This window comes from Taudactylus pleione, unplaced genomic scaffold (genome assembly GCF_031769625.1).
Source record: "Taudactylus pleione unplaced genomic scaffold, aTauple2 ptg000055l, whole genome shotgun sequence".
Lineage (NCBI taxonomy): Eukaryota > Metazoa > Chordata > Amphibia > Anura > Myobatrachidae > Taudactylus > Taudactylus pleione.
This window is the reverse complement of record NW_028284457.1, coordinates 9302179-9328838: the sequence shown is the minus strand read 5'-3', so window position 1 is coordinate 9328838 and position 26660 is coordinate 9302179. Positions and strand designations below refer to the sequence as shown.

Sequence of the window (26660 nt, the reverse complement as noted above, 5' to 3'; positions counted from 1 at the left end):
AGTCATCAGTGAGCACCAATAAAGGTTGATGCTGCCTGTATAAGGAGCTCTGGGCTGTGGCAGTGTCAAAAAACAAAAAGCATTGTGCACCAAGTGTTAATGCTGCCCTTGTATTAGGATTTAGGGCTGCACTGTAAGCAGTTAAAGTTACAGCACCAGTGTGAGTCTGCAGTGCACCAATAAAATGTTATTACCAATGAATTCCACCTGTATATTAGGAGGTTCTCGGGGGGCTGTCTGCACCAGTAAAAAATGTAATCTAATGCTGCCCTGTTTATTAAGTGAAGCTCTGGGGACTGTGTGCACCAGTAAAAAATAGAATATAATGCTGCCCTGTATATTAGGTGGAGGTCTGGTAGCAGTGTACACCAGTAAAATAATTTAATGCTGGCTGTCCTGTACAGTAGGAGAAGCTCTAGATGCTGTGTGTGTGCAACAGTAAAAACATTATATAATGCTGCTGGCTGAGTATGAATGAGCTATGGGATGTGTGCATGCACTGTGCTTCCCATCTGGCATCTGCTCTGAGATGGCACCTGAATCATAGCAGGAGGGACTTATATTAAATCCAAAATATGCAAAATCCAATACCAGGAAGATGCAGTTTTGGCTCATTTTGGAATCCAAGCCTGGCAGAAAACCCGAGCCACAGATTGGATTCCCTTGTGATGACTAAGTTTGTGTGGGTTTGGTTTCTAAGAAACTGAACCTGCTCATCTCTAATTTTAATAATCATCCAAGATCTGTGCTGATGATCATCATCATCATCATCATTAGCACAAATCTTACACCAAAGTGGAGGCAGCCACAATAGATACAGTATGCTTCCTGTGGTCTGCTTCCCTTCTGCATACAATGCAAGGAATATTAAAATGTACAGTAATCATTCTATGCAAGTCCATCACTATTTTACCTTATTTCACCTCTTAAGCATAGGGAGGTGCAACAAGGAGATACAACTCAGTCTGCACACAGACTGAGACATGCCCTTTTTTACTGTGCATGCACAATACTGAGGAATACATTTTGCACTTGTGAGTTGGATTTTCATTCACTCTACATGAGTCCTATATTGTCTAGTGTCCCAGAAAAAAAAATTCTTTGCATTGCCCATGTGTACTGTAAACCTATCCTAAAACACAAATAGATAATTAGATAAGGCTTTTTAGGTATTTCAGAGCTAGCAATTTTATGTTTCAATGATATTCTGCAAATGTTCTTGGATGTGTAAATCATTGTTCAATGTTATCCAGCAGACAAAATGAAGGTACATTAAAAACACTCATTCAATGAATGTTAACGTTCATGCAGATTATGTTTTCAAGAGAATGTAATAACATTTTGTGGTTGATGAAAAATATAATTAAAGTATTTCAATTATAAATCTAAATGAAATCTAATACATTGTATGTACTAAAAGTAAGAATGGCTCATTAAGAATGTGAAAAATAATATTCTTAAAGTAAATAACTAGAAGCATAGTTTTATTTTAACACCATTTTCCCAGACTGCAGATTGAGAAAGATTTACAATAGCTAATCTAACTGTGCTAAATCAAAAACATATACACAGTTTATTTATATGCAATGCATTTGTAATTACTGCAGGGTAACATGAACAGTTGTCATTATTGTTTGGGTTCCACAAATTAGAATAAACATATATCCTTATGACACTATGGCCCAAATGTAATAGGGTGAGAGTTTAGAAAAAGTATAGCAGTAAATTGTGAGAGTTTTTTGAGTCTGAAAAAATTTGAGATGGCTCTGTTGCTTTGTTCTCCGACTCTATTACATTGGCTGAGCTTAAAAAGTGTGAGAAAACTCTCCCATTTTCTAAACTCTCACCCTATTACATTTGGCCATACAGTATATTTCCACTCTGGGAAGCGTTCTTTAACAATGCAATATGTACAAGAAGGTCTCTTTCCTTAGACCCCTTATTAAAAACTTTTTTCAAATACTATATAATCCTCATTCACTTAGAATAAAATATATTTACATGTCAAAAAATGAGTTCACATAAAAAAAATTGCCAATGAAATAATGGAATTTCATTTTAGAATATTTAATTATTCTACTTATTTTAAATTACAATTTATTTATTTTTGAAATGTCATTACATCAAATCAAATTTTTAAATTTGCAATGATATTAACATCAGTTAAGAGGTAGTTGTAAGTATCTAGCAGTATGAATATTAAATGTAGTAGTCAACGTAACATGAAAAAACATCCTACTGTATGAAGTTAATTGTAAGATAGTCAAGCCATTTATTTGATTTCCTATGCTATGCCCTTCAATTGCATTAATGATAGGACAAGGTATATTTACTAAATGGTGTATTTTCAAAGCTGACTATTTTGGCAATATTTCTTTTAAGATTTGAAACAGCAATAATATAAAATGGAATAGTTTTCAAGAGTGACTAACAATATTTTTTCAGACTCACAGGTAAATAACCTGGCAAAGAGGATTCTGGTGCTTAGGATACCAGCGCCAGAATCCTGACACCTGTCAGAATCCTGGCTCTGGCATCTCAAAGGTAAGTAGTAGGGTTAGGTGGAGGGTTAGGGTTAAGGGTTAAGTTTAGGCACTAGAGGGAGGGTTACACAGTAGAAGGTGAGGGTTAGGTTTAGGGTGCAGGGAGGGGGAGTTTGGGTTTAGGCACTAGTGGGACAGTTTAGGTTTAGGCACTGGGGAGAGTTAGAATTAGGGATATGGGTAGGAGAAGGGTTAGGATACCTAATGAAAGATGTCAGTATCCTAACCCTGTCGAGGTGCTGTCATTGGGATTTTGACCGCCAGGATCCCAACCCTTCTTAGAAGTCCCTTAAACCCTTGTGAATACATTACTGAATCATACTTTTATTGTATCTCTTCTATGAAGATTAGTGAGCAATTGCTCACAGCATTAAACAAAATTAGAAATGGTATGATCCCAAAACAAGAAGATCCCACACAATTTGTTGATTTATGACCTACAGTGCAGTTCATTAGCAAAATTGCTCATTGGTCCTATTGCACAGCCACTTGCCAATATCATGATGGGTGTACATTGACTAATGTGTATCCAGCATACAACAGACCAATTGTCATGTAAGTGCAAGAAGCAAAAAATAACCATTACAATCATACACTAGAATACTCTAAATTAGTGCAATTTTAAATAAGGCAAGCATAATTTATAGATAAGGTCACATTACTGAATAGAATACATACACTATAAAATACAAACCCCAAAATGACATATGGGCATACAGTATGATAAAAATGTACCAAAAATATTCCTCAGAGTTTGCAACTCCAATCCTGATGTGAATATGTTAGAAATAATACATAAACCACGAGAGAGAAAAAAGAATCCCCATATGAGTGCACTGATCCTTGCAATGAATCAACTTAAAATATAACCTTTATTAGAATAATTTAATAACCACTTAGTGGTAAGAGTAAAAACACAACAAAATATTCAACAAAAAACAGATTTAAAATAGTATGTAAAATACTAATAGGTGCTCAGTCATGTGTGCTCTAATTGTAGGTACTCAATGGTATGCCAAATATGTTGACTATAATCAATATGTATTGGTGCCTAATAATAAGTATGAAAATAAATAATAATAATACATAAGTAGGTCACCTAAATGTTTATATGTCCCTCAGTATCGCATATATATTAGCTACCTGTATGGAGTGCATAATGCATGAGCTAACAAGCTCTCTTAAAGTATTTATTATAGTCTAATATACAGGTATGACATATATAAAGATCTTCCCACAGTATCAATATATTATATTAATCCATAATATGGACATGCAAAAAGTACTGCACGGCTACCTATTATTAAATATCCGGGACTCATGTAACGAGTCTATTATGATGAAAGGCTGCTGCGTGTACTTGCAGCACGAGCGGCTTTACAGCTGAATCCCGCACTCCCTCTGCCGCATATACTGGCAGGGTGAGCAGCTAGTCAGCTAGAGCCCTTGTTCCCTCTGCCTCGTGTACTGGCAGGGAAAGTAGCTAGTCAGCTGGAGCCCGCACTGACTCTGCAGCATAGTGCGGCTGACAACTCCACAGCAAATCAACTAGTATCGTACATAACGTGGGACATATAATGACAATATTTAGCTAATTTCAATCTCCATCAACATATTATAAGGCAACATTATTAAGACACATTAGTACTGGCACATCAAACGCCTGACGCGCGTTTCGCAGTGCTTTTTCAAAAGGCAGACCAGAACCCATTTCCTGATACTCCTTAAATACCAACATCCTCCTATCAGTCTTAATAATGACATGATTGACATATTAAAAAGCCAATCACAGGGTGGAAAAAATGACCTAGTTCAGACTGAATATATTGTATCCCTTGGAAAAACCTGAATTAGATACAATTTAGTAACTATGCTGTTAATACAATATCATTTAGTTGATAACGCAATATATCTCCTACTCCATTCCACTATATATATTATATTAGAATTCAATAAATGTTACTATCTATTAACATAAATAAAAATTAATACATCATAAATAATTATTTTTATTTTTAATTATAAATAAATGTAAATATATCAATGTTAATCCAACACCATAAAATGTATAGTAGTGTATTGCTCAATATCTTAAATAATAAATATCCTAATTAAATAAGATTTTTTAATTATATATGTTATTAATAAAATAACTACCACCTAATAATAAAAATCCATCAGTCTGCATGTATCCACTCATGCACATGTATAATAATACCCATACATGTGTGAATACTTATATAGATATAAAAATATAAAAATCTCTTCATAAATCAGTGCTGTAAGTGACTAGTGTATAATAATAAAAACCGTTCTACTGATACTAAAATATAAATGTGTACTTAATTATAAAGTGATATATAAAATATAATATAATAATGTGATTATAACACTTATATCTCTATATTCAAAAATAAATTTAAATGTAATGTGAAACCATCAATAATTGTGAATAAACTATGTAAAAAACAAACGTGTTATACTGTGATAAATCGAAACATAAATAATTATACTCCATATTATAATATAAAACTAATCCACTATGAATAGTATAGCCAACCATTCAATATAATAATGGAATGTCCTATGATGTAAATATCTCTTAAATCATCCAATAGTCTCCAAATGATATCAATATAGATTTACAGGAACATAGAATAGTTAATACTCTCATTCATTCCTTTCGGGTATACGCTATCCAAGAGAAAAATCCACCTAGTTTCTCTACGTAGCAATTCCTGCACTAAATTGCCTCCTCTCAGGCCAAACTGCACTTTCTCAATACCAAATACTTTCAATCCACCACTATCACCTTGATGATGTCTTAAAAAGTGTCTGGCCACACTAGTCAGGGTTTTCATTCTCTCCACTTCTCTTCTAGCATTTCTAATATTATAGACATGCTCCAGAACCCTGGTCTTTAATTGTTGTTTCGTCATGCCTACATATAATTTCTGACAGGGACAAATAAGACAATATATTATTCCATGTGTAGAGCAATTGAAGAAATCACCAATCTTCCAGTTTTTACCAAATTTGTCTACGACCTGTTCTTTCTTGATCATATAAGTACAGGCGCTACAATGTCCACATTTGAATGTGCCTATAGTTTTTGTTATATTCTTGATCTTCTTCTGTCTTAAGAAGTGACTATGTGACAAATGATCTCTCAGATTTCTGGATCTTCTCCAGCTCACCTGGATTTGTTCTCCTATATGTTGGGCCAAGTCATCATCAGTTCTTAATACATGCCAATGTTTTTGTAAGGCCTCTTTTATTTCTTTCCACTGATTACAATATGTACCAATGACTCTAATAGGCTGTGACTCTTTGGAATTCTCTTTATTCTTGGGATAGATCAGACAATCCCTCTTAGTCTTCCTGGCTTCATAATATGCTTTTTTTATGATAGTATTGCTGTATCCTCTCACCTTAAGTTTAGACCCCAGTTCTTCAGCTCTCTTCTCAAATGTACTATCCTCAGTACAATTTCGCCTCATTCTTAAATACTCCCCTCTGGGAATATTATTTTTAGTGGCAGGAAAATGTGAACTTTGAAAGTGCAGTATACTATTCGTTGCCGTAGGTTTCCTATAGATGTCTGTTGTTAATTTACCATCTTCATTAATTTGGATGGTTAGATCCAAAAAGTTCACTTTTACCTGGTCTATTTCTGAGGTCAGTTTCAAGTTAAGCATATTGATGTTTAGTTTGTCTATAAATTCCTCCAGGATATGTTGTTCACCTTCCCAGACAATCAGAACATCATCTATATACCTCAGCCACAGCAGTACGTTATCCGTATATCTCATATTCTCTTCAATAAAAACCACCTCACGCTCCCACCAACCCAAATATAGATTGGCATATGTCGGGGCACACGTCGATCCCATAGCTGTGCCCCGCACCTGCAGATAGTACCGCTCATTGAACGTGAAGTAATTTTTAGTTAGAATAAATTTCAACAATTCCAAGAGAAAATTGTTAAATTCATTATCTCTCTCCATGTCGAGAAAATACTTGACTGCTCTCAATCCATATTCGTGGTTGATACTGGTGTATAGGCTTTCAATATCACAAGTCGCCAAGATAGTATGTTCTTTCACAGTTACAATCTCAATCTTCCCCAAGACATCCAAGGTATCATTAAGATAAGATGGCAATTGGGTGACATGTTTCCTAATGTGCTTATCAATAAAAATACTCGCTTTCTCACCCAGGCTGTTAATTCCTGACACTATCGGTCTTCCTGGAGGTACTTTATCACTTTTATGCACCTTAGGCAACATGTAAAAGGTAGCAATTTTAGGATTGTCAACCCACAAATAATCAAAATCAGCTTTAGTTAAGATCCCTTCCTTACATCCTTTTGTAATCAAATTCTGATACATAATAAGGAAGTTCTGTGTGGGATTGAAAATTAACTCTTTATAGCAAGAGACATCTCTCAATTGTCTGTATGCTTCATCCAAGTACATGCCTTTAGGCCATAGTACAACATTGCCACCTTTGTCTGAAGGCTTAATTTCGACATCATCCCATTCCTGGATTTCTTTCAATGCTTGATACTCTTTTTTATTCAGATTATACGTTCGCTTAGATTTCTCTAAGGAGATTTTGTCCATCTCCCTCGAAACCAACTTGAGATATGTCTCAACTTGTGGACATATCTTTATATCAGGTATAAAGGTGGATTGTTTTTTCAAAATCAGTCTCTTATCCCTTGGTTCTAATGGCTCACCCAAACTCTCTTGTAATAACTCTTCTAGTGTTTCTATTGCATTACATTCTTCTATAGACATGTTGGTCTCTTTATCATATGGATTTCTATTCTTTAAAAACTTATAAAGGAGTAACTTTCTCACAAAGAGATTAAGATCTTTTTCAATTTCAAATCTGTTAATATTACTGGTGGGAGAAAAGGACAATCCTTTGTTCAAGAGGGAAATATGTTCTTCTTGTAATACTTTATCTGACAAATTGATAATTCTCAAATTGTCTGTGACCTTCCTTAGTATTTGTGACTCCTCCTCTGTCGTTTCAGAGTATCCTCCCACTTTTTCTATGTTTCTTTTCGTTTTAGATCGCTGACCCCCTCTCCGTATCTTCTTTCTCTTAGGGCTTCTTCTATAGTGTCGCCACCATTCCCTAAAAAATTCCGTCTACCAAACGATGTTCCTGCAATCTCACCATCAGAGGAATCAATTTCAGAGGTGATATAATTCAATGAAATCTCCTGTTTATCTCTCATCCTCTTATTTGTATTCAGCCATTTTAATACCTGGTTTTGGGCATAGTCATTTTTATCTCTAGAAAATTTTCTTTTTTTCATTTCTATAATATCTTTTTCTGATTGATCTATCTCATTCTTAAATTTTTCAAAAGTTTTTTGAAACTTCTCTATCCCTTCAAATACTTTGAGTTTTTCTCCCAATGTTTCAACCTCTTTGGTATATTTCTCCAACAATATGGTGTCATGCTTAACTATTATCTGCATTATGTCCTTTGAGCATTTAAGTAATACTGCTTCCCATTCCTTCTGTAGTTCCTCCGTCGCTAATTCATATGCTGGAAACATTTTGGGTCTTAGCCCGCGTGGTGTTAAATTGTGTTTAAGATAGCTTTCCGTGGTTGTTTTATTCCAAAATAATTTGGTTTGTTTAATCCACAGATGTTTCAATCTGTATAAATCATCTAACCAATTCTCAGCAATTCCTAGTTGTACATTATCCCAAGAAAGCTCATCTTTATTCCCATACATTTGGGTATGTCTGTTTCCTATTTCACGGCAAATACTGAAGGTGGGATTACTCATGATTGTAAAGGACACTTTAGTATATTAATATATATTAGAGTAGGGTTCGGTATTTTTAGTTATATATTGGATACAGGTACTGGTCTTATATTCTTGATGTATCAATACATATATCTCACTCAATAGTGATCACTGCTGCTTACCATAAAAATACACAATTTAAATAACACCTCGTGCTGTACCCTATATACTGTGATAGAACAGTTCATCAATAACTTGAAACACAAGGAAGGGAAAAAATGGAATAACGGGTCGCACCAAGGCTATTATATTTGCAGAATTACCCTGTTAATGGTCTGTATATCTCTTAATTATTTATTATCTTCAGGGGTGCAACTCTGGTGTTATTTAAATTGTGTATTTTTATGGTAAGCAGCAGTGATCACTATTGAGTGAGATATATGTATTGATACATCAAGAATATAAGACCAGTACCTGTATCCAATATATAACTAAAAATACCGAACCCTACTCTAATATAGATTAATATACTAAAGTGTCCTTTACAATCATGAGTAATCCCACCTTCAGTATTTGCCGTGAAATAGGAAACAGACATACCCAAATGTATGGGAATAAAGATGAGCTTTCTTGGGATAATGTACAACTAGGAATTGCTGAGAATTGGTTAGATGATTTATACAGATTGAAACATCTGTGGATTAAACAAACCAAATTATTTTGGAATAAAACAACCACGGAAAGCTATCTTAAACACAATTTAACACCACGCGGGCTAAGACCCAAAATGTTTCCAGCATATGAATTAGCGACGGAGGAACTACAGAAGGAATGGGAAGCAGTATTACTTAAATGCTCAAAGGACATAATGCAGATAATAGTTAAGCATGACACCATATTGTTGGAGAAATATACCAAAGAGGTTGAAACATTGGGAGAAAAACTCAAAGTATTTGAAGGGATAGAGAAGTTTCAAAAAACTTTTGAAAAATTTAAGAATGAGATAGATCAATCAGAAAAAGATATTATAGAAATGAAAAAAAGAAAATTTTCTAGAGATAAAAATGACTATGCCCAAAACCAGGTATTAAAATGGCTGAATACAAATAAGAGGATGAGAGATAAACAGGAGATTTCATTGAATTATATCACCTCTGAAATTGATTCCTCTGATGGTGAGATTGCAGGAACATCGTTTGGTAGACGGAATTTTTTAGGGAAGGGTGGCGACACTATAGAAGAAGCCCTAAGAGAAAGAAGATACGGAGAGGGGGTCAGAGATCTAAAACGAAAAGAAACAAAGAAAAAGTGGGAGGATGCTCCGAAACGACAGAGGAGGAATCACAAATACTAAGGAAGGTCACAGACAATTTGAGAATTATCAATTTGTCAGATAAAATATTACAAGAAGAACATATTTCCCTCTTGAACAAAGGATTGTCCTTTTCTCCCACCAGTAATATTAACAGATTTGAAATTGAAAAAGATCTTAATCTCTTTGTGAGAAAGTTACTCCTTTATAAGTTTTTTAAGAATAGAAATCCATATGATAAAGAGACCAACATGTCTATAGAAGAATGTAATGCAATAGAAACACTAGAAGAGTTATTACAAGAGAGTTCGGGTGAGCCATCAGAACCAAGGGATAAGAGACCGATTTTGAAAAAACAATCCACCTTTATACCTGATATAAAGATATGTCCACAAGTTGAGACATATCTCAAGTTGGTTTTGAGGGAGATGGACAAAATCTCCTTAGAGAAATCTAAGCGAACGTATAATCTGAATAAAAAAGAGTATCAAGCATTGAAAGAAATCCAGGAATGGGATGATGTCAAAATTAAGCCTTCAGACAAAGGTGGCAATGTTGTACTATGGCCTAAAGGCATGTACTTGGATGAAGCATACAGACAATTGAGAGATGTCTCTTGCTATAAAGAGTTAATTTTCAATCCCACACAGAACTTCCTTATTATGTATCAGAATTTGATTACAAAAGGATATAAGGAAGGGATCTTAACTAAAGCTGATTTTGATTATTTGTGGGTTGACAATCCTAAAATTGCTACCTTTTACATGTTGCCTAAGGTGCATAAAAGTGATAAAGTACCTCCAGGAAGACCGATAGTGTCAGGAATTAACAGCCTGGGTGACAAAGTGAGTATTTTTATTGATAAGCACATTAGGAAACATGTCACCCAATTGCCATCTTATCTTAGGGATACCTTGGATGTCTTGGGGAAGATTGAGATTGTAACTGTGAAAGAACATACTATCTTGGTGACTTGTGATATTGAAAGCCTATACACCAGTATCAACCACGAATATGGATTGAGAGCAGTCAAGTATTTTCTCGACATGGAGAGAGATAATGAATTTAACAATTTTCTCTTGGAATTGTTGAAATTTATTCTAACTAAAAATTACTTCACGTTCAATGAGCGGTACTATCTGCAGGTGCGGGGCACAGCTATGGGATCGACGTGTGCCCCGACGTATGCCAATCTATATTTGGGTTGGTGGGAGCGTGAGGTGGTATTTATTGAAGAGAATATGAGATATACGGATAACGTACTGCTGTGGCTGAGGTATATAGATGATGTTCTGATTGTCTGGGAAGGTGAACAACATATCCTGGAGGAATTTATAGACAAACTAAACATCAATATGCTTAACTTGAAACTGACCTCAGAAATAGACCAGGTAAAAGTGAACTTTTTGGATCTAACCATCCAAATTAATGAAGATGGTAAATTAACAACAGGCATCTATAGGAAACCTACGGCAACGAATAGTATACTGCACTTTCAAAGTTCACATTTTCCTGCCACTAAAAATAATATTCCCAGAGGGGAGTATTTAAGAATGAGGCGAAATTGTACTGAGGATAGTACATTTGAGAAGAGAGCTGAAGAACTGGGGACTAAACTTAAGGTGAGAGGATACAGCAATACTATCATAAAAAAAGCATATTATGAAGCCAGGAAGACTAAGAGGGATTGTCTGATCTATCCCAAGAATAAAGAGAATTCCAAAGAGTCACAGCCTATTAGATTCATTGGTACATATTGTAATCAGTGGAAAGAAATAAAAGAGGCCTTACAAAAACATTGGTATGTATTAAGAACTGATGATGACTTGACCTAACATATAGGAGAACAAATCCAGGTGAGCTGGAGAAGATCCAGAAATCTGAGAGATCATTTGTCACATAGTCACTTCTTAAGACAGAAGAAGATCAAGAATATAACAAAAACTATAGGCACATTCAAATGTGGACATTGTAGCGCCTGTACTTATATGATCAAGAAAGAACAGGTCGTAGACAAATTTGGTAAAAACTGGAAGATTGGTGATTTCTTCAATTGCTCTACACATGGAATAATATATTGTCTTATTTGTCCCTGTCAGAAATTATATGTAGGCATGACGAAACGACAATTAAAGACCAGGGTTCTGGAGCATGTCTATAATATTAGAAATGCTAGAAGAGATGTGGAGAGAATGAAAACCCTGACTAGTGTGGCCAGACACTTTTTAAGACATCATCAAGGTGATAGTGGTGGATTGAAAGTATTTGGTATTGAGAAAGTGCAGTTTGGCCTGAGAGGAGGCAATTTAGTGCAGGAATTGCTACGTAGAGAAACTAGGTGGATTTTTCTCTTCAATAGCGTATACCCGAAAGGAATGAATGAGAGTATTAACTATTCTATGTTCCTGTAAATCTATATTGATATCATTTGGAGACTATTGGATGATTTAAGAGATATTTACATAATAGGACATTCCATTATTATATTGAATGGTTGGCTATACTATTCATAGTGGATTAGTTTTATATTATAATATGGAGTATAATTATTTATGTTTCGATTTATCACAGTATAACACGTTTGTTTTTTACATAGTTTATTCACAATTATTGATGGTTTCACATTACATTTAAATTTATTTTTGAATATAGAGATATAAGTGTTATAATCACATTATTATATTATATTTTATATATCACTTTATAATTAAGTACACATTTATATTTTAGTATCAGTAGAACGGTTTTTATTATTATACACTAGTCACTTACAGCACTGATTTATGAAGAGATTTTTATATTTTTATATCTATATAAGTATTCACACATGTATGGGTATTATTATACATGTGCATGAGTGGATACATGCAGACTGATGGATTTTTATTAATAGGTGGTAGTTATTTTATTAATAACATATATAATTAAAAAATCTTATTTAATTAGGATAGTTATTATTTAAGATATTGAACAATACACTACTATACATTTTATGGTGTTGGATTAACATTGATATATTTACATTTATTTATAATTAAAAATAAAAATAATTATTTATGATGTATTAATTTTTATTTATGTTAATAGATAGTAACATTTATTGAATTCTAATATAATATATAGTGGAATGGAGTAGGAGATATATTGCGTTATCAACTAAATGATATTGTATTAACAGCATAGTTACTAAATTGTATCTAATTCAGGTGTTTCCAAGGGATACAATATATTCAGTCTGAACTAAGTCATTTTTTCCATCCTGTGATTGGCTTTTTAATATATCAATCATGTCATTATTAAGACTGATAGGAGGATGTTGGTTTTTAAGGAGTATCAGGAAATGGGTTCTGGTCTGCCTTTTGAAAAAGCACTGCGAAACGCGCGTCAGGCGTTTGATGTGCCAGTACTAATGTGTCTTAATAATGTTGCCTTATAATATGTTGATGGAGATCGAAATTAGCTTAACATTGTCATTATATGTCCCACGTTATGTACGATACTAGTTGATTTGCTGTGGAGTTGTCAGCCGCACTAGGCTGCAGAGTCAGTGCGGGCTCCAGCTGACTAGCTACTTTCCCTGCCAGTACACGAGGCAGAGGGAACAAGGGCTCTAGCTGACTAGCCGCTCACCCTGCCAGTATATGCGGCAGAGGGAGTGCGGGATTCAGCTGTAAAGCTGCTCGTGCTGCAAGTACACGTGGCTGCCTTTCATCATAATAGACTCGTTACATGAGCCCGGGATATTTAATAATAGGTAGCCGTGCAGTACTTTTTGCATGTCCATATTATGGATTAATATAATATATTGATACTGTGGGAAGATCTTTATATATGTCATACCTGTATATCAGACTATAATAAATACTTTAAGAGAGCTTGTTAGCTCATGCATTATGCACTCCATACAGGTAGCTAATATATATGCGATACTGAGGGACATATAAACATTTAGGTAACCTACATATGTATTATTATTATTTATTTTCATACTTATTATTAGGCACCAATACATATTGATTATAGTCAACATATTTGGCATACCATTGAGTACCTACAATTAGAGCACACATGACTGAGCACCTATTAGTATTTTACATACTATTTTAAATCTGTTTTTTGTTGTATATTTTGTTGTGTTTTTACTCTTACCAAGTGGTTATTAAATTATTCTAATAAAGGTTATATTTTAAGTTGATTAATTGCAAGAATCAGTGCACTCATATGGGGATTCTTTTTTCTCTCTTGTGGTTTATGTAATATGGTTATATCCCAGAGTTGCACCCCTGAAGATAATAAAGAATTAAGAGATATACAGACCATTAACAGGGTAATTCTGCAAATATAATAGCCTTGGTGCGACCCGTTATTCCATTTTTTCCCTCCCTTGTGTTTCAAAATGTTAGAAATAATATCACACTTATGAATTTAATGCAAATCAATATAATCCAATCTGCAACCATTTGGTATAGGTCTAAATGCTTTTCCAACATGTAGAAATCAGAAAGCTTATGCTGGCATGTTCCATAGTAATTAGATGCATGTAATGTAGAAACAAATATTAGCACATAATTGTTAATAACAAAAAAGTTCAAATTTCATGCACTTGATGTTAGTTATAATATCACAAGATGAAAAAGGCAGTAACCAGCAAATGAAAAGGATCACCCACAGTAATAAAAGAAAAGTGCTGAAAAACTGTTGAAATAGACAGCTCTTATAACAGTACCTTCTTACCAGAAGTTGATTAAAGTTGTATATTTGGACTGCTTATCCAACAGAATGTTGGATGCCTCAAAGGTGGTCCACATGCAGAACATGTTACAAATGCCTTGTTTACAAAAAATCCTGAAAAATATCTCCATCATTCAGAATGCAGCTTCATCAATGGAAATTATGTCTTTCCTGTGACTGCTCTATTTACAGGAACAGTCAGAAGGCACAAATTACAGTAAGTTCCAGTGAGGATGAACAGGATGAGGCAGTGAAACTGTTATGTGATAGTCATCCAAAAATAATTAAGAGGGTGAACATGTACTCTCATTTCATCCTCAAAGGTGGCCAGGAGCAAAGTAAAATTTTAAAACCAAACAATCAGACTAATTCTGGTACAGGCCAAAAAAGCAAAAACCTACCTCTAAATATATTGCAAAGAAAAATAATTAATTCAAGTTTCAGTGGTATTGGAGCAAAGAAATCTAATGCTGGTGTATTATTATCCAATTTACATATATTAAAAAAACATTTTGGGTGGTATTAAGAATTCAAACCAAATGTATTTCTCTATGGAAGCTCTCCCTGAGCATGAGTAGAATACATTGGATTAAACACATATTACTAACCAAAGATAATCTAACTTCATCTCCAGCTACCACTCTCAAAACTCCATGTTAAAAGGTCTAGAGGTAATATGTGAATAAAGAATACTGTCACTCCACAAGGATTCAACATCTCCAGCAGCAGCCAAGCACACCCTAGGTCCATCACATCTTTCATATTATATGTCAGGATTGGCTAAACAATATACATAGCAAAATGGCTAAGGCACTGTTTAATCAAGAGACATGGAGTGTGCCTTGCAATTTTACAGGGGACCATACCTACGTTAAGAGTAGGCTCTCAATACATACCAATTTCCAAGTAACTTTTTGGTAACATATAAAACTTTTAACATTAAAATCCAAAGAATAGGAGACACTCCAGGAGTTTGTGCAATAAACATATTAGTTTATGTACAGGTATTTGCAGAAGTGACCTTACAGATCAAGTGTGAACCTTTCTCAAGTGTATAGTAGAGAAAGAATGACACTAGATCTGAAATGTTGCTTCTGCAAAAAAATAAACAAATATGTTTATTGAAATCTCAATATCTCAACAGGGCATGGACTGATGTGAACGGTCAAATATTATCTGTAACGAGCTGTGGAATATATGTGCCCTATATAAATAACTGCCAATAAATAAATAAATCTCTGCCTTCTACTACTTGAATTATATTATCATTTTATTCTGACACTTGGAGTTGCCATATTTTTTGTGGTGAATGTTCAATAAATATAGTTTGCAAGAATAAAATGGCACTTCAAGATTAGATTCCAACACCTAATGTGTTTACAGTATTAAGGCATACAGTATATTTAATACAGCAGTGTGGGCAGCTGTATTAAATACTGCATGCTGTATCATAAGTAAACACTTTTAGTGTTTGGAATTTGATCCTGGATAATATATATTTAAAACAAAAACAACAAGATAACATTAAATGGGCTTATCTAAAAATGGTTGAAGTCCTGTCACCAAATATTGACCACGTAATTTCTTAGCAGATGACCTCAATGTAAATGTATATATCTCATAATGCAATACTTAAAGAAAACCTAGTATATTTATTATAAGTAAGTAACAAATTCACAATAAACAAAAAAATTACAAAAATGTATGTCTCACACAAAAGATACTCGAAAGTCAGGTAAGTTGGTGTAATGATTGATTGCTACTTCTGCCACAAAAAGTTGTACCAAGGCAGAAGCATTTAAAATTCCCAGACCTGCTATGGATGTGTTTTGTCCTGGCCAGGACATTCTAAAAGTGACATGTGATTTGTGGGTCTATCCTCCCAGAGCCCCTTTAATAGGGCTTTCAATTAACCCAAGGAGATCAAATGATACAAAAATTCCATATGGTTTCACACTTTATTAGTTATTTTAGTTATTTTCACATGTTAAAACATATTACAATCAAATAAAGATGTCAACAAAAACACAAACCCCAGTGTTTTGGTTCTAATTCATTGTTGTGTTTTGGTTTTGCTAAACCACCTTCAAGTGTTTTGGTTTGGTTTCTGGATTAGAAGGTTTATTTTTAAATCATATAAACAGCTAAAATCATATGATTTTGACTAATTTTGTCCCTACAGTAATATTAACTTTAATAACATTAATTTCCAGTTAATTTTGACCACCTTACAGCTTACAATATTGCATTCACCCGTATTGGCCAAAAACTGCAGCAAGCTGATTGACTAAGCAACAGAGAAGCAGCACAAACACATGGCAGTTTAAAAAAGAATATAGCACATCTAGAAAACAGAGTGGCACTGCAGTGGTAGACAGGATGGCAGATTAATATAAACTATACAATGCTGAGATATAGAATGTTTTCATTAATCAATAACTAGCCCAGAGACCCGGGGGCAGTACAGGGAAATGGAGGTGGAGTATGTAGTGAAAGGCAGGTAAAAAAGAATTATTGATTGATTGATCGATTGAATAATTAAAATAATAAAAAAAAAATGAGAAATGGCCTTGAGCTGTTTTGCAGCAATGGAGCAGAGAAAAGGCCATACAAGAATACAATGTTAATAGCCAAGGATTCCAGACAAGGGTTGCAGGAGAAGCTGGCCATATGAACCCCTAATTGGGTAACACAACCCTGTAGTACATTTACAAGGTGAACCAGAGAATCTTAAAATTAAGGAAATTCGCTCAGAGACCTGATGGCAGTACAGGGAAATGGAGGTGGAGTATGTAGTGGAAGGCAGGTAATAAAAAGAATGATTGATTGATAGATTGAATAATTAAAAAAATGAATTGAGAGAAGTGGCCTTGTGAGAAATGTTTTGCAGTAACTAAGAAGAGAATAGATCATAATCGAATACAATGTTAATAGCCAAGGCTTCCTGACAAGGATTGCAAGAGAAGCTGGCCATACTAACCCCTCTCCTCCCACCTTCCTAATTGGGTAACACACCCCTGTAGTACATTTATGAGGTGCCCAAGAGAGTATGAGTTTGAAAGGACATAATATTTTTTAACACACAGGTTTTATATTAAGAAGATTTAACTGTACCTGATCACACAACAAATTGCCTTATAGCACCTCTAGTATAAGCCAGGTGGCACCCTAATAATGATGTTATATTTTTTAACACACAAGTTTGAGATTACTAAAAAATCTTAATTGTGCCTGAAGACATATAAAGTTAGACATCTAAAAATGGTGACAGGTACAAAAGGACGACATGGTCAAAAGTTTGACATGAAAATGGTTCACACAAAAATGGTCGACAATTTTTTGTTTGTTTTTTAGCCCTAATCTTCACACTAACCCTTACCCTCCCCTTGGTGTCTAAGCATAACCCTCCCTCCTGGTGCCTAACCATCTGGGTAAGTGCCTTACCCTAACTGTGGGGCAAGTGCCTAACCCTAAACCTAACCCTAAAAAACAAAGCAAAAAAATTTGTTAACCATTTCTGTGTCGGCCATTTTCATGTCAAACTTTTGACCCTGTCAACATTTTGTACCTGTCGATCTTTATACATGTCTAAATTTAGTGTGTCTGACTTTTGTCCCTGTCAGCCTTTTGTCCCTTTTGTCCTTGTCTAACTATTGACTTTCTAACATCTGGGGCCAAATGTAATGTTTAGAGTTTTCTCACACTTTTTAAACTCAGCCAATGTAATAGAGTCTGAGAGCAAAGTAACAGAGCAAACTTGCATGTTTTTCAGATTCAAAAAACTCACAATGTAAAATCTCATTCATACCCTGTATGTTTTCCAATTTTGAAGATAAAACTCAACCTATGTGAGAGTTTACTGCTAAGCTCTCACATTTTCTAAACTCTCATCCTAATACATTTGGTGCCAGGTGTCTATCTAGACATTGTCTATCTTATTACTGTCTATCTATAGCAGGAGTGGGGAACCTTTTTTCTGCTAAGGGCCATTTTGATATATATAAAATTATTTGCGGGCCTGGTGCAGACCATGCCCCCTCCATGTGACATCACATGGGGGCAGGGTCACAATAGCTGGTGATGACAGCAATGCCCCAAGCTTCCTCAGGATGCTCTGGGGAGCTGTAAGGACAGTGGTGTGACCATCTGAAGCATCCTAAGGATGCTCCAGATGGTATTGCTGCATAGATTCTGGCTGCAAGGTGCCATTCTAGGCACCTTGCTAGCCAGATGAGGCTAGCAGAAAATAGCTCAGAGGGCCAGACCAAATGATTCCACGGGCCTTATACAACCCCCGGGCCTGAGGTTCCCCATCCCTGATCTATAGTCCAGAACCCACCTGAGGAACACACAGTGCCTCACAGTGCTCCTATGGCAGTGACACCCTAAGTGAGTTTTTTTTAAATAACACAGTGCCCCCTTAACACACTGTTCTAATGTTGTTATTTTAACACAGTGCCTGCCTGAAGCTCTAAAAACACAAAACAGTGTCTCACAGTGCTTCTATACATTTTTTTATAACACTGTGCACCTTTATCACAATGCTTCTGATGGCATTTTTAGTGGCTGAAAGTGGCTGCAGCCCAGAGTCCACACACTTTCACACTGATCCTTTGTGAAATGGCACCTCACCGCAAAGGAGGGACTTTAATATGCAATAAAAAAAGCAAATTCCGATGCTGAGAAGATGACGCAATCCAAAACATCAACAGATCTGACATCAGGAAGATGACGTTTTACTTTGTTTTGGGATCCAAAGTTGGTGGGAAGACCCAAGCCAGGGTACAGTTTGGCTCATAACCTGTAAGTTTGGGTGAGTTCATATTTCAGGGATCTGAATTTGCACATATCTAGTGCGAATATGTTTTAATATGCAGCAATCTCCATAAGCACCTGTATATAAGTGCAGGAATATTACATGATATTTACCCCTAGTAATAGGTGTAAATGCCCATATACCATATTAAATAAACTTGAATGTCATAGATCTCTTTTTCGACATCCAGGAGTACTGTATAATGCAAAATTCAACTAAGCTCATTATGCCCAAATGCCCAAATGGGAACACATTCATGTCCCCATGATTCATGCATGCTCAGTCTGGTCCTAGATAGTCAACATCACTTGAAAATACATAAACAAAGAAACCAAAAACTTGACTGCCTCCAGTGCATCAACATCTTGCCATATTATCAATATCTAGTGAACTACGTCTAAAAAACATTATTATATAATATATCACAACTTCATATGTGTTAATGGAGCTCGCTTAATATCATATTCACCTAGGAGCAATATTTAAATAATACTACAATATGCTGTAATTCATTTATTCTTAGAAACACCACTAATATTGCAGGCAATTTACATATAGTTTAAAAATGTGACTTTTAGAATGATCCATTCATCCAAAAAGCCTTATTTATAAATGTTATCATTTATCTATTAATATCCTCACATACAGTTGAATTTCAAAAGTCTATATAAAAACTTTATATTCAACAACAAAATTGACATGGCAGCTTCCAATATAATATTTTTCTAGACCTATATTTTGTTTAAAACATCAAAGGAAATATATAAATATACTTAATTTGTCAAAATAAATTGCTATATTCAATAGGAAAAATACCATGGCAACTCCTAGTCCAATATTTATATAAAACCTAGTTTTTGTATCAAGCTTCAAATGAGACATATTTGTTATCAGTCATATATAATGATTTATAAAGGGAGATATATATTAATATTTAACAATTTAAGAACAAATATATATCCTCAATGAAAGATGCCACTTCAAATGCTTAATTTAGACCGAATGGTGCAAATGTATTAAGGGTAAATACCCAGTATATTTCTTGATTATATATTTTCCAGTTTTCTAGGTTATCCCCAGATTCATCTAGAATAACTTTTTATATTGTGTAAGTGTAGTTGAATAAAGCGCCTGGTGTGTTGCATATAAAATTAGATAAAACAAAGAGTCTTAGAGAATATATCTACAAAGTGATGAAAGAGATAATCATAAACAATTTATTCACATAAAAAAGACATAAACATAGATCAAGGGGCCTGCAGACAGTAATAGCAGCAATTAAAGCTCTATTGAGATGTTATAAAGTGCAGTGTGCTAGACAGACATATACCATAAAACAAACATAAAAAATTATCAAAGGACCTACACACAGTAATAGCAGCAAATACAAGCTCTATTAAGATAATAAAAAGGTCAGTGTGCTAGACAAACATATACCATAAATATGTAATTCATAATAAAATGATAATAAATAAACACTGCATATAAACTGATCATATGTTTAAACTTCAGACATTAAATAATTCTTTAAAATATAAAAATAATTATTAAAAACGGCAATGCTTATCTGGATATATGATAAAAGTTCATCAGGCAAGAAAGAGGCAGCTTCCCAATGCGTTTCATCCTTCAGGGACTTTATGAAGGGGTGTTGCTGTCCTGGGGTGTATCTTACTTATACCCCCATTGATAAGGACTGATTGATACATTATGATAATTCATGGTGACATCACTTCCGGTTTGCGACTGAGCAACCTCGATGCTCTAAGGGCAATTCCAGCCAGACCGAAGTGACCATCACCTCAAATGATTAATTCCATAAAGATGGTTCCATGTGAAAGTGTCTATAGCCAAAAGATACTTTGTTCCAAAGATCGTGGATGCGGGACCCACTTCCGGGTCTCCGCGTCACTTCCACCCATACATAGTACTGGCTTCCGCCCATCTCCTGGTCCTGCTATGCGCACACACGCTCTGTGATACTGGCAGCATCCTTCTCTGCCCTGCTCCTATTCAATGTCCATTCACCTCCATTTGGCATCGTGCATGCGTATGGCCCTCATGTGGAAATCTGGTCACAGTGTACCTCTCGTTCATGGCTGCCATTTTAATGAAGTCCATTGGATGTAGACAGCTACCTTTTAATTTATGCCTGTAAACTATGGTAAAAGAACAGTGTTAGATTAGGCATATACATTATTTCTCCAGGTCGAAAATGCAAGTAAAATTAAGCCTATATCTATATGGGCTCATATGACTGTGACAGATAGACATATGAACACCAATGAATATGTTAAATTAACTAGTTTAGAATCCATACATATGGAAAACATGATGGTAGTGGAATTTGGAAAAATTAGAAGGAGGTTTCAATGTCATATATATATGGGCTCATATGATTGTGACAAGTGGACATATAAACAATCACAAGTATATTAAAATAAGGAGTTTAGAGTCCACACAGATGGCAAACATGATGGTAGGGGAAATTAGAAGAATTGAAAAAAAATTCCATTGTCATATAGTTTCTTATAAAAATGCAGTCATTTAGTGTTCATGTAGTTTCTTATGAAAAATCGCTACTTTGTAATCCATAATTCCAGACCAAATGTCCTAAGGAAAAAAGGCTCTTAACTTTGAACAAATTATTCCTAATATGCCTTTCAGGTAGCCAGTAAAATTCCTTCACTTGTGCGCCCTTAGGCATATGTGCAATAATATCTACAGCACCTGGTATTCCCTGAAGGTCCCCCATCCAAGTACTAACCAGGCCCAATTATGCTTAGCTTCAAAGATCGGATGAAATTGGGCATTAACATAATGGTCTGGCTGTAGGTATCAAAACAGCAATTTACGCCCTTTAGGAATCGACCATTACAGGAATGGGGCTATCTCATAACTTTCATTAAAGCCATATGGAGTGAGAGTGTTCAATTTGAAAATCCAAAACATCTCTCTTCTTGACAGTTTATTCCCTAAGTCACCTCCTCTCTCACCAAGGGTGACATGTTCAATTGCTTTAAATGTCAGATGTTCTGGATTAGATCCGTGATGTGAGATAAAATGCTTAGAGATGGCATGTCCTTCCACTTTGTTTCATATATTACGGATATGTTCCTGTATTCTTATTTTGAGTGGTCTTTTAGTTTGTCCCACATATTTAGTACCACACTTGCATTCCAAAATATATATGACAGACGTTGAGTTACAATTCATGTAGTTTTTTATTTTGAATTCCTTAGTGTTATCAAACTTAGAAAAAACCTTCCTTTGTGGATGTAGATATTTACATATAACACATCGTCCGCATTTATAACTGCCCAGGCATTTCGGTAGTATTTGACTTTGTTTAATATCCATATTCTTAATCATACTAGGTGCTACAGAGTCTTTTAGATTTCTCCCCATTCTGAACAGTATCTTAGGTTTAGGGGGCAAGATCTCTTTTAGTACAGGGTCCATCTGGAGAAGGTGCCAATGCTCATGTAGAGATTTGCAAATGTCTTTCTTATGCCCATTATATTTGGTGGCAATAGGTACTATAGCTCCACTGTGATTATCCTTGGTTTTATATTCCAAAAGTTGTTTTCTATCCAGATTCCTTGTTCTGATTTCAGCTTTTGATAGAAGTTATATAGGATATTCTTTCTCTATGAATCTTTCCTTGAAGGTCTGTATTTGTTCATCACAGTCTTTTTCTTCAGTGCAGTTTCGTTTTGACCCTATGGAATTGGGAATACGGAATGTTTTCTTTCCACTTCTTTTGATGTCCGCTCTTATAATGTACATAGCTATTGGAATCCACTTCTTTAATGTAATTTTTTGTTCGGATTACCTCTCCTTCACCTATCAGGATTAAGTCTAAGAATTCTATGGATGTTTTATTAAAATGGGACGTGAATTTCAAATTCATATCATTGTCCATAATATACAATAAAAACTGTTTAAAATCCTCTTCCAATCCTTCCCAGATAATTGAAATATCATCTATGTACCTCTTATAAAAGATGATTTTTTCTTTGAAAGGGTTATTTTTATATATGAACCAGTTTTCCCAGCATCCAATAAAAATATTAGCGAAACTTGGGGCAAAGATTGTACCCATTGCAGTGCCACATGTTTGCCGATAAAACACAACTAAAAATGTAAACTAATTGTGTTTCAAGATAAAATACATAAGATCACATAAAAAATTTTGATGTGTGGCACTGATGGACTCATCCTTCTCCAGCATGGCTCTACATGCATTCTCTCCTTTTTCATGTTCAATGCATGTATACAATGCTTGTACATCTATTGTGACCCAACTGTATGATTCTTGCCATTTTATTCCATCTATGCATTGTAAAATGTGAAAAGTATTTTTCAAGTATGACTCCAATCCTATAACATATTTTTGGAGGAAAATGTCCACATATTCGGAGAGATGTGAAGTCAATGAATCTATGCCTGCCACTGTTGGTCTACCTGGAGGGTCTACCAAAGATTTATGTATTTTTGTCAGGAAATAGAATATGGGGGTAGTGGGATTGGTCATCATGAGGTACTGGAATTCATCTTTAGTCAAAATTCCATTGTGTAATCCATACACCAATAGAGTTCTCAATTCATCTGTATATTCAATTAGTGGGTCCTTCTCCAATTTTGTGTAGGAGTCAGCATCCCCCAATAATCTCATAGCTTCTTTCAAATATGATGATCTATCCATTATGACCAGGCCCCCCCTTTATCAGCTTGTTTTATGATAATATCATTGTCCTTTTGTAATTTTTTCAATGCCTGTTTCTCATCATTTATTAAATTTTGTTTCTTTAAAGGTTTCATATCTATTTCACATAAATCTTTCTTTACCTTCTCATAAAAAATATCTATGTGACTTCCTTTTGACTCCAGTGGATAGTACGTCAATTTCTCCTTCAGGCAAAATTTGGATGGATTTTCATCATAGTTCCTAATAGGTGCCAGATCTTTTCTCAAAAAATGTGTCTTTAACGTCAAATTCCTCACAAATTTGTTCAAATCAATAAAAACATTGAATTTGCTCATATTACTTGTAGGGGCATATTTAAGACCTTTACTGAGCAAATTTATTTCAGGATTGGTCAAGGTGTGGCTGGAGAGATTTTAAAATTCCTTTTTGCTTTAAGTTTAACAGAGGTACCTCCTTTTGAGGCTTCTTCCTCCTACCGTACCGAGTTCCTCTTCTTCTCTTTTTCTCCTTTTCATGGGTGAGGCTAGTCTGGTGGTCTCTCTTAATGGCGGTCTTCTTATATTTCCTTGTGTGTCTTGTCCTGGAGATAAAAAATAGTCAGTATCACTGTTAGAGTCAAGACGCTGTAATGTTGTAAATCTATTATGATTCTGGACTATGTTCAATCTTGGATATTCTTCAGTATCCTCAATTCTTTTATTGTAGAGCTTCCATCTCGGGGCTTGCTTCCAATTATCTGCTTGCTGAAATGCGGGTCGATCTTTAGTTGTTGCACCGGTTCTACTCCAGTTCTTAATTTTGTTCAATTCGTAGTCCTGTTTATCTCTAATGAATTTCTTTTCTTTGCCTTTGATGACTAGTTCTTCAATTTTCTCCAATTTTTTGATGAGTACTTTCTCATTTTCTTTTTACTCCTCATTCTCTTTCTGATCCTGCATCTGTGTTTCTTTATTCATAATGTCTTTTTCTAGATCAGTGAGTATTTCCTTTTTTCACATATAATCAGCTTCATGAGGTCAAGGGAGCACCTATGTAAGATTCTGTCGTTTCTTTAATAAAATCAGGTTTGTCTAGTCCAAAGGTGGGATTTTTTACAATCCGCAGGCCTCTTGGAATCCTATCAATAGAGATATAATGTTCTAGGCCTTTGAGTTCCCACCATGCCCTAATCTCTTTTATCATTGATTTTTCAATGTCCCAAAACATATTATCTAGGTTCTCTATCGGAGCTGCACTATTTGTTATAGTGTTACTCTCATTAAAGATCTGTAGATATTATTGCACATATGCCTAAGGGCGCACAAGTGAAGGAATATTACTGGCTACCTGAAAGGCATATTAGAAATAATATGTTCAAAGTTAAGAGCCTTTTTTCCGTAGGACATTTGGTCTGGAATTATGGATTACAAAGTAGTGCTTTTTTAGAAGACACTAAATGACTGCATTTTTATAAGAAACTATATGACAGTGGAATTTTTTTTTAAATTCTTCTAATTTCCCCTACCATCATGTTTGCCATCTGTGTGGATTCTAAACTCCTTATTTTAACATACTCGTGATTGTTTATATGTCCACTTGTCGCATTCATATGAGCCCATATAGATATGACATTGAAACCTCTTTCTAATTTTTCATATGAACCCATATAGATATGACATTGAAACCGCCTACTAATTTTTCCAACTTCCACTACCATCATGTTTTCCATATGTATGGATTCTAAACTAGTTAATTTAACATATTCATTGTTGTTCATATGTCCATCTGTCACAGTCATATGAGCCCAAATAGATATAGGCTTAATTTTACTTGCATTTTCGACCTGGAGAAATAAAGTATATGCCTAATCTAACACTGTTCTTTTACCATATTTTTCAAGCCTAAATTAAATGGTAACTTGGAGAAATGGACTAGTGTCATTTTGCTGTCTACATCCAATGGACTTCATTAAAATGGCGGCCGTGATTTCCACATGAGGGCCATACACATGCGCGAAACAAATGGGGGTGAATGGACATTGAATAGAAGCAGGGTGGAGAAGGACACTGCCAGTATCATGGAGCGCGCGTGCGTGTAGCAGGACCAGGAGACGGGCGGAAGCCAGTACTATGTATTTGCAGAAGTGACGCAGAGACCCGGAAGTGGGTCCCGCGTCCATGGTCTTTGGAACAAAGTATCTTTTGGCTATAGACACTTTCACATGGAACCATCTTTATGGAATTAATCATATCAGGTGATGGTCATTGAAATTGCCCTTAGAGCATTGTGGTTGCTCAGTCGCAAACCGGAAGTGATGTCACCATGAATTAGCATAATGTATCAATCAGTCCTTATCAATGGGGATATAAGTCAGATACACCCCACGACAGCAACACCCCTTAATAAAGTCCCTGAAGGACAAAACGCGTTTGGAAGCTGCCTCTTTCTTGCCTGATGAACTTTTATCATATATCCAGATAAGCATTGCCGTTTTTAATAATTATTTACACACCAGGCGCTTTATTCAACTACACTTACACATGTTTTTCTGAGGACAATCAACCCATTGTCCTATATCAGTTGTTTTAGCAGACACCTATCACATTAGGGTGTGTGGTTGCTATATAACACTTTTTAATCATCACGTAGAGGAGAGTTGTGCCAGGTTGGCGCTATTTTCATACTATTGTTATTTACCTTTTTATATTGCTTTGAATTTTATTAAAGAAAACAACTGTTAGAATTATGCTTCAATATAATGTGTCTAGAGACACTATGTGTCATAATTTAAT

The 26660-nt window shown here is 35.0% G+C and overlaps 1 pseudogene; it reads right to left on the bottom strand.

The window, feature by feature from the left end:
- Window positions 1–21896: 21896 nt before the first annotated feature.
- On the bottom strand, window positions 21897–22015 carry LOC148535168 (5S ribosomal RNA; annotated as a pseudogene).
- Window positions 22016–26660: the final 4645 nt, after the last annotated feature.